Here is a 10,359-nt window from a genome sequence, read left to right as displayed (position 1 = left end):
AGAGAGAGAGTTCGGGATTGAACACCCCACTTGCTTTTAAAACAGAATCTCCCAGGACTTTTATCCACATTAAACAGTGCTTTGAAAACAATCGAGCCGGGATCAGCTGATCAAGCCTCCCCATTGCTCTCAGCACATACATTATCAAAGGCTTTTGCACCATTAGGATCATTATACAGTATGTATTATTATTATTTTGAAAATGCAACGCTGAGAGCACCATGAGACGGGGCGCCGTAAACAAATCTATTATTGGTGATGAATTGCATAATAACACAGGCATAATGCCTTTCTCTCACAAAACTGTTTGAGGTGCTGAACTGGAAAAAGCACCCTGTCAGTAAAATTTGAATAAACACAAGCAAGAGACAGGAAGAATATCATCAGCAGCAGTAGGGTTTATTTGGCTCGAAAACCGAAGATGGTGACATTTTTCCCCTCTCTTTTAGCCAATAGTTAATGAAACACTTCCCATGACCCATCAATCATCCTTAGCCGCTCCCTCTCCACAGCACAGCACCACGGTAGCTTACTCAATCTGGGTGGGCCACAACATTATTTAAGTCCGCTTGAGATGTGGACTAGAGCATAGTACAACCATCATTCAATGTTATCATGTGCAGTTAACAAGAGGACATTGCAACCCTTTTTCAATGTTATCAGAGCTGTGGAAAGGCTCTCACAAAGTAGATATCTGCAGGGGGTCTGAACACACAGGCACATCCAGCCATGGGTTATCCCCCATGTCACTGAATAATGCTGTGGTACACATCATGTTGATCCATCTCAGACCCAATATCACACCAGAGAGTAGTACACTCGTCTCCGCATCAGACAGCTGAAATATCGCTCATCTTTCCTTCTACAAACATGTCACCAAGCAGCACTGGCCTTCTGGGGAGGTCTTTAAACGGATAGGCCAAATCCATGTTCTCACACACTCCCAGTCTGTGCAGACACTGTTTAGCTATGGTAATTTGAATATATTTTTGGGTCAATTGCTGCGATCACAAGCAGACGACCTCCATGCCTCCATGTGCCGAACCATTTAAATTTTAATATGCCATTTAAATATATGGGCCACCTCTGAGGCAATTTCACAATGCCAAAAGCCGCTTGATTATGTGTGTAAAACAAAGGCAGAATTTACCTCATATCTCCTCTTACCTCCCCCTGCTATTGTGTATCTTTACCGTTTCACCTTAAGAAATAATCAATAAAAACAATTACGAGATCCCAACCAAGGACTGCATGATGCTAACAGTGATTTTTTTTCTCTCTGTCTGCTCTGTCCATTCTCTCTCTTATTCTCTCCCGCTGCGTCTCTGTCTATCTTCTTCTTCTCTCCTTCTCTCTCCTTGGCGACTCACAGGGTATAATATTTAATTACGCCTATAATTTATGCAGGTTATCAAAACTCTGAGAGCATCATTTTATGTACATTGGCAAATTGCTTTTTTTCTGTCTTTTTCTTGGAGGGAGGAGGGAAAATTCTTTGCAGCATAGACAAAGATATTGAAGCCGGTGCAAATTTGAAATGAATAAACAGGCTGGATCTCTTCTTCAAGGGCCTAAATGAGATCTGTACGAAATAATTTAAACCAGCGATAGGACCATTCATCACGGGAGGAGAGAGCAAGGAGAGGGGTGTGTGAGCGTGGCGCCCCTGGCCCTGGCTGCAGCATCCTGCCACACACTGTGGGAGTGCCATTATAGAGGGAAAGTTTGGCAGCACGTTCCTGAGCAACGACAGAGTGTGAGGAGGAGCCACTAATACACAGCTACACTGGGGTGTCATTAACACAACATACACACACACACACACACACACACACACACACACACACACACACACACACACACACACACACAACACACACACACACACACACACACACAGGTAACCAGGATGTTACACACAGTGCAACTAGCACACAAATACACATCCACGCTTTAAAAGAGTAGGCTACAAATGCTGTAAATAGGGAAAGAAATCCATAAACAGTAGCTAACCCAATGCTGGCAGAATTATATGCACAATTGTTTGCATTTAATAATCAGCTCAAAGCACATACATAGGGTTTTGTAGTAGTCAACACAGTTCATAGGTGGGATGAGGAATATTTTATACAATCCTATTTTTAAGCCCTGAGCCTAAGTGTCTGTGGGACTGCTATGTTCCAGGCAGCACAGCAGAGGCACATTCCCCAGGGTTTTAAATGTCAATGACCTGAGGGCACAGCCACCGCATCCCAAACACATATCAGTCATTCAACTAGACGCCTCCCTCTCAGTGACAACATTACCATAGGCCCCCCAAACCAAATCTGTTTTGGGCCATAAATTATGTTGTCGAGTAATTGTAATTCTGGTACAGCTCTGTGAGCTGGCTGCTGTCATGTGGAAGACCCGTGTGAGATGATGTCCATACGACAGTATTCAGCTCATTGTCAGGACAATGTCAGAACGACAGTGAGAGGCTATTTCTCTCTATGTATTTATTTATTTCTCCACCTTATCCACCTGTCTGGGTACTAGTTGTGCAGGAAATGCCACATATCCTGAACCTCGGGTCAAATTCTATGCTATGAGTCTTCTGGTAATCTTTGTGGTACCTATCACCTCTTACAAGTTTCCCTCTGCTGACATGCCCTGTTATCTAATGAGCATACTCTGAAGTGTGCGTATGTGGGGGGGGGTGCCACAGAGTCTATGTATTCCACTCAATCCTGCAAAGCACCAACAATCTGTCTGGCGAAGAAGGCAAAGGAAGCAAAACTCTCCCTGTTGTACAAAAAAACACACAAAAAAACGAGATGAGGCCTTGCAAATTAGGGGAGGGGAGAGACATGAAACAGCATGTTCGCTCTGTTGGTGACGACATCATAGCAGGGGTTAAACAGCCCCCGTTTACCTTGATTTATAATCCTCCACCTCCCCCGACCTAAAGGGCTGCTTCAAAGCGAGAGAGAGTGGGAGAGAGAAAAAGAGAGACAGAGAGAGAGAGAGAATGGGAGAATGGGAGAAAGACAGAGGGAGAGAGAGTGAGAGTGAGAGAGAAAGACAGAGAGAGAGAGAGAGAAAGACAGAGAGAGAGAGAGAGAAAGACAGAGGGAGAGAGAGACAGAGAGACAGAGAGAGAGAGAGAGAGAGAGAGAGATGTAGAGAGAGAGAGAGAGAGAGAGAGAGAGAGAGAGAGAGAGAGAGAGAGAGAGAGAGAGAGAGAGAGAGAGAGAGAGAGAGAGAGAGAGAGAGAGAGAGAGAGAGAGAGAGAGAGAGAGAGAGAGAGAGAGAGAGAGATAGATAGATAGATAGATAGATAGATAGATAGATAGATAGATAGATAGATAGATAGATAGATAGATAGATAGATAGATAGTTATAAAACAGAGGCAAACAGAAACAGAAAAGATGGCCAGATGTATGTAGAGCAAGAGGGAGCTGCCGATACAAAAAGGGGATTTTTATTTTTTTATTAGGCAAGTCAGTTAAGAACAAATTCTTATTTTCAATGATGGCCTAGGAACAGTGGGTTAACTGCCTTCTTCAGGGGCAGAACGACAGATTTTTACCTTGTCAGCTCAGGGATTCGATCTGGCAACCTTTCGGTTACTAGTCCAATGCTCTAACCACTAGGCTGCAGAGGATGGGACAGACAGATTAAAACACTCCATCTTGACAACAGAGCAGTGACATAAAATGGGGTAAAGGAAGTCACAGAGGGGCTGGCCTGTCCATGTCTGTCTCTGTCCCATCTCTGGTGTGTCTGTGTGAGAGGAAAGCAGTCCCAGTCCAGTTAGCCTGAGGGGGGTTCTATCTGTTTCCATTCTCCCAGGCAGAGGGAAGCGAGGCAGAGGCCCAAATTCCTCATGTCTACGACAGAACAGGCCGGCATTCCTCCACCCAACCAGCACTGTGGCACCGTACCGCCACCACACAAAGGAACCATTCAGCCGGCTCTGGATTAAAAGTTGAAGAGTATGACTAATTTTGGTCAAAGTTCGTTAGGGAACACAAAAGTGGGAGCTTGCTCAGAACATGAGGACAGTGACAGAGGCAAGCGCTTCATGCCAGAGCTGATAAGGAGAGACAGAGACTACAAAGCGCTCCTTAAGAAGGAGACCAAGAAGACCGAGAATAAGAGGAAAGGGGAAAACATTTAAAGAGAGACAAAATTCTTGGATTGGAATGTGCCATGATTTTAATGCATGCATGTCAATGTTTATTAATGTGACCAGCTAACCTTTCAAAGAGCAGTATTTGAATTTAATTTTGAGCCGCCCCCAAAAAACTAATAGAGTAAAATAATGAATAAAAATAATTGCACTGCATGTATTCTTTTGAAGTGTTAATGTGTAAGAAAGCCTATACTACTATGTGACTTTATGTCAATGTACAGGTTCTATCATGCGTCCTATTTTCAATATTTTCTTATAATAGAATATCAACAGAATCTTTATTGAAAGTGTTTCAGGATCATTTCTACAGGGTATAAAGGAAAACGTACCGGTGGTACGGGTCTATAATTGCTAAAGCGTGCCCCAGTGTTGTAAATGGATATTGGAGATTAGATCTCCCAACTGGAGAGGCATGTCATTTTCTTATTTTTCCTTCATATTGATTTTGCATCCTTTCATTCGGTCATGACCAAACCAGTTAACCCATTCTTAACAGTGGCCCATTCTATCAACACCACACCTGGCTTGAAAATGTGACCCGTTTCAGGAATCTAGGCGTATGTTGCATGTCACTACTTCACAGGAGAGGCATTTGAAAGTTTTTTGGGGGAAGAAATTAGTTCTGGAACATATTAACTTTCATGTGCCTTGATAACAAACTTGTATGTCATCTGTAAATACGAATTCAATTGTTAAAGACTAGTTGGTTTAGCCATGGAAAATGACAGGAACATTCCTGCTAGCCATGATTGGCTGAGATTATGGATGGGCTGGACATGCTGAGAGATACATTATGATTGGTCTGCCATGTAGCATGCTTCTGTCTATGACATGAGCTGCTCAGTATGCATAGATAATCTTGCTAACGTGGCTATAGTAGCCATGGAGAACTGCAAAAGTATTGGTACTGCTCTCAACAATATTACTGCCCTGAATTTAGCAGGCAATGTCGATAAAGATCAGTAGAAAAATGAATCAGACAATGAGGAAATCACTGACTCATGTAAAAACATTTTAATTGAACAATACATTGTGGAGTCTTCTGATGACAGTGATGGGGAGGAAACAGCGATCAACAGTGTTGTTGTCAAGGACAAAGTTGACCGAGTTTTAAAATCAGTGGAATGCCCAGTGGAAGCAGAGTATGAGAAGGAGTTTAAGAAAATTATGGAGTATGATTGCATCCATGACAGAGAGGGAGAAAGATATGATGCATGGCACCTATAATGAAAAAGGTGATGTCGGATATTATTCATCCTGATCAGACAGGTTATTTTTTTAACCCCTCCACCCACCCCCCAATTCGGAGGACAAATATCTTCGTTTTTTACAGCTTTTTTGCTACATATACATACACTTTACCTATACATTTTACATACACATTTTATATACACATTTTACATATACATTTTACTTTTACATATAACAACAATACATTACCAAACAAACTCTTTAATCCCAACCCTCAGCCACTCTCAGCCCTTCCCACCTATCATCATAGACCGCCCTTGTTTGGTTTCCATGTGCCATATATTTTTCAATTGTGCTGTGATGTTTTACAACATTTTTGTATCTTTCTAATCGTATATTATCCACAGATTGTGAGCTAAAGATGAAAACCTTTCCTACGAGTATAATTATATTATTTATTGATTGGCTATGGCTTTCCACATTGCCCAACACTGCTATTTTTAAGGTTAATTTTAAGTGCATGTTGTTATTTTTTAACCATTCCTGAACCTGAGACCAGAAACAAGCTACATTGGGGCAATACCAGAATAAGAGATCTATTGATTCTGTCTCTTCGCAACAAAATCTACAGAGCTGAGATTGTTGTATGTCCCATATATATAGCATTCTGTTGGTGGCAAGAATTTTATTGTGTTGAGTGTTGAGTCAAGTGTAGTTTTTTGCAGCAGTTCATAAACCATGTGCCATGGAATTGGTACATCAAAAATCTCCTCCCATTTATTTTGCAACCTGTATGGCACAGCTGTCAACATTTTTGTCCTCAGATGAAACTGGTATATTTTTCTATTTATGCCAGTTCCTTTCAGCCAATTTGCATCTTTAATATAGGGCAGGCAAACAAATTCCCTACCTTCTCCCTTTTCCTCTTGCCTCCTCCATTTTTGTGGTAGTGCTGCAATCAGTTGGTTGTAAGATTGGCTTGAGCAGATTGTCACGCCCTGACCGTAGAGATCCTTTTTCTCTATTTTGGTTGGTCAGGGCGTGAGTTTGGGTGGGCATTCTATGTCTGGTGTTCTATGTTGTCCTTGTTTTTATTTCTATGTGTTTGGCCTGGTATGGTTCTCAATCAGAGGCAGCTGTCTATCGTTGACTCTGATTGAGAATCATACTTAGGTAGCCTGTTCCCACCTGTGTTTGTGGGTGGTTGTTTTCTGTTTTGTGTGTTCACCTTACAGGACTGTTCGTTTATCGTTTTTTGTTGTTTTGTCAAGTGTTTCATATTTTAATTAAAATAATGAACACTTACCACGCTGCACCTTGGTCCTCCTCTCCTTCTCCAGACGACGTGCGTGACACAGATATTCCCATATATTTTCGATAACTGCATATGTGACATAACTCCTCCATTTCTATTCATAATATCATTAATAAATATAATTAAAAAACAAAAAACAAATCCATAAATCCAGAATGTTTTTTTATTAATCAATATATTTGAGTTTAACCATAACATTTGTTGAAATATTTGTTCTATCTTTTCTGGAGGATAAAACTGAAATTGTAACCAGCTTTTGTATGGCTTCTTTAAGAAAGGGCGATACTTTAAACAAAATTTAATTTTCAATTAGTCGGAAATGAGAAGTATGAGAATCTATATGAAGGCAAACAAGCCATTTTTGAACAAAGGATGAGCTTTTCTTAATAATCTACTGGAGAACCATTTTGGGTTTAAGTATAACTTATGTATGAGTGAAGCTTTTAGTGAGAGGTTTAAAGCTTTAATATTTAATAATTTTAGCCCCCAAAACTCATATTCATTATATAAATAGGCACGTTTAATTTTGTCTGGCTTGGCATTCCAAATAAAATGAAATATTTTTTGCTCATATGATTTTAAAAACGAATCATCTGGAGAAGGCAATGCCATTAGTAAGTAATTAAACTGTGATAGGACCAAAGAGTTAATCAATGTAATTTTGCCATAAATAGACAAGTATTTACCTCTCCATTGTTGCAAAATCTTATCTATTTTTTCTAACTTTCTATTGAAATTAATTGTGGTAAGTTAATTTATATTTTTTGAGATGTGAATGCCAAGTATGTCTACTTCACCATCCGCCCATTTTATTGGTAAACTACAAGGTAGTGTAAACACAATTTTTTAATGTTCCAATACGTAATATGGTACATTTGTCATAATTAGGTTTTAATCCAGAGAGGCTAGAAAAGTGATCAAGATCTTCAATGAGACTGTGCAGGGATCCAGACACTTGTTTTTATCCCTTGGATTTATAACCCCTTGATGTTCTTGTTGGATCTAATTTTATTAGCAAGCATTTCAATGGCCATAATAAATAGATATGGAGACAACGGACAGCCTTGTTTTACTCCTCTTAAAAGCTCAATACTTTCTGAGAAGTAACCATTGTTTACCATTTTACATCTGGGGTTGCTCTACATAACTTTAACCCAATGTATAAGACATTCACCAAAATTAAAGTATTCCAGGCATTTATATATGAATTCTAATCGTACTTTATCAAACGCCTTTTCAAAATCTGCTATGAAGACCAGACCTGGTATCTTCAATGTTTCATAATGTTCAATTGTGTCAAGTATCACGAACCGGCTCAAAGCCCGTAACAAAAGGGAGACAACGTGGAGATAAGGAATAACAAAATATATTTATTAACTAAGTACAATATACAATGGTGTGTGTAATCAGTAATCAGTAGTGTAAGTGAGTGTTTTGCATGCATGAATGTGATAATGCAGGGTGTTGAAAGGTGCTAAAGCAAACAACCAAAAACCACCAAGATACACAACAAAATCTGTAAAGGTGTCTGCATGGAGAGAGTCTCTTCCATGAATGGGGAAGTGGTGTATTTATCCTATGACACAGCGGGCCCAGGTGTTTCCCATGTAGCTGACGACCCTCCCAATTCCGCCCACCGGGATCCTAATAAGGAAACAAGAACAAAGAGAGAATACGGCAGACAGAGTGGGAGGGTCGTCACACAAGTAATTGACGTATATTATCTCCAATATATCCTCCATGTAAAAAACCTGTCTGATCAGGAAGAACAATATCTGGTATAACCTTTTTTATTCTATATGCTATGCATTTCGCCAGGATTTTCGCATCACAACATTGAAGTGTTAGAGGTTTTTTAAATGGATTGGATCTTTATACTTACAACCTGGGTCCTGTTTAAGTAGTAATGAAATCAGACCTTCTTGTTGAGTACCTGAAAGTCTACCATTTGTATACGAATAATTAAAACATGCTAATAATGGATCTTTGAGTACATCAAAAAAGGTCTGATATACCTCTACTGGTATACCGTCAAGCCCTGGTGTTTTCCCAGACTGAAAAGATTTTATTGCCTCAAAAAGTTCCTCTTCTGTAAGTTGGCCTTCACACCGGTCTTTCTGTAAATTTGTTAATTTTACATTATTATTATTATTAGGAAAGAAATCCTTACAGTTAACATCATTCAGTGGAAATGGAGGAGACTGAAAAGAAAACATACGCTTAAAATATTTTGCTTCCTCTTTCAAAATCTAATTTGGGGAATCATGGATAACTCCATCATTTGTAACGAGTTTCTGCAAATTCTTTTTGGTTGAATTTCTGTGTTGAATTTCTGTATTTTTGTAATACATTGCACTTGATCATTCTTGAATAAGTACCTCCATTTTTTGTACTCTAACCTATTTTGTGCCTCTATAATACAGTTTCCATTACCATCTACCTGCGCTGTTACTTCCTCTATTTCCTTTATTAGTCTAATCTCTTTTGACCTATACTGCTTTTGTTTTAATGATGAGTATTATATTGAATGGCCTCTAAAAGTACATTTGAAAGTGTCCCATAAAATAAGGGGATCTGCTGTACCTATGTTGTATAAAAAAAGGAAATTATGATTTATTTTGTCTTAGTTAAGAACAAACTGTCATCTAATAGGCTTTGATTAAATTTCCAATATCCCCGTACATGTGGAAATTCTGTAAGAGTTACATGGAGGCCAATTAGATGGTGGTCCGATCGCAGTCGGTCTCCTATTAATACTTTTTTAAACTTTTGATGCTAGCAGGAACGAGATTAGGAAGTAATCAAGACGGCTAGCTTGATTAAGCCTCCTCCATGTATATCTCACTAGGTCGAGGTTTTTCAACCTCCATATATCCACTATTTCTAATGTATCCATGATCTTTGTAATCTCCTTAATAACTTCTTTGGGATAGGGAGCGCTGTTTTCACTTTGGGGAAAAATCGTGCCCAATTTAAACGGCCTCGTACTCTATTCTAGATCGTACAATATGCATATTATTATTACTATTGGATAGAAAACACTCAAGTTTCTAAAACCGTTTGAATTATATCTGTGAGTAAAACAGAACTCATTTTGCAGCAAACTTCCTGTCAGGAAGTGAAAAATCTGAAATCGAGACTCTGTTCCAGGGCCTTCCTATTCATTTGCTTGAAGTCTATGGATATACATGCACTTCATACGCCTTCCACTAGATGTCAAGGGGCAGTGAGAGGTGGAATGGGGTGTCTAGCTTGATCTGAGGTCGAATAAGAGCTCTTGGAATGACGTGACCACTATTTCCTTTGTTCAGCAAGGCGCGGGAAGGAACCCTGGATTGCCTTCTGAAAATCTTTCGTTATAGACGGCTTATATCTCCGGCTTTGATTTTATTTGATAKATGTGATAATATCATCGTAAAGTATGTTTTTTCAATATAGTTTTATCAGATTATTGAAAGTTTATCGGGAGTTTTGGCTTTTTCCGTTCTCTGCGTTTGGTGATGATGGACAGCTTCGCGCCACTTGGCTAGCTTTGGTTGCTATGAATGAACACCAAAAAACAATAAATATAAACGAACGTAAAGCTCTGTAGCGCTAAACAGCAACTATAAAAAGACAAGATCCCACAAACTAACTTTTCTGTACTCCCTGACGAAGGCCATGCAGCCGAAACGC

The sequence above is a fragment of the Salvelinus sp. IW2-2015 genome, linkage group LG10, assembly GCF_002910315.2.
Source record: "Salvelinus sp. IW2-2015 linkage group LG10, ASM291031v2, whole genome shotgun sequence".
Classification (NCBI taxonomy): Eukaryota; Metazoa; Chordata; class Actinopteri; order Salmoniformes; family Salmonidae; genus Salvelinus; species Salvelinus sp. IW2-2015.
Note: the sequence above shows the minus strand (reverse complement) of the source record.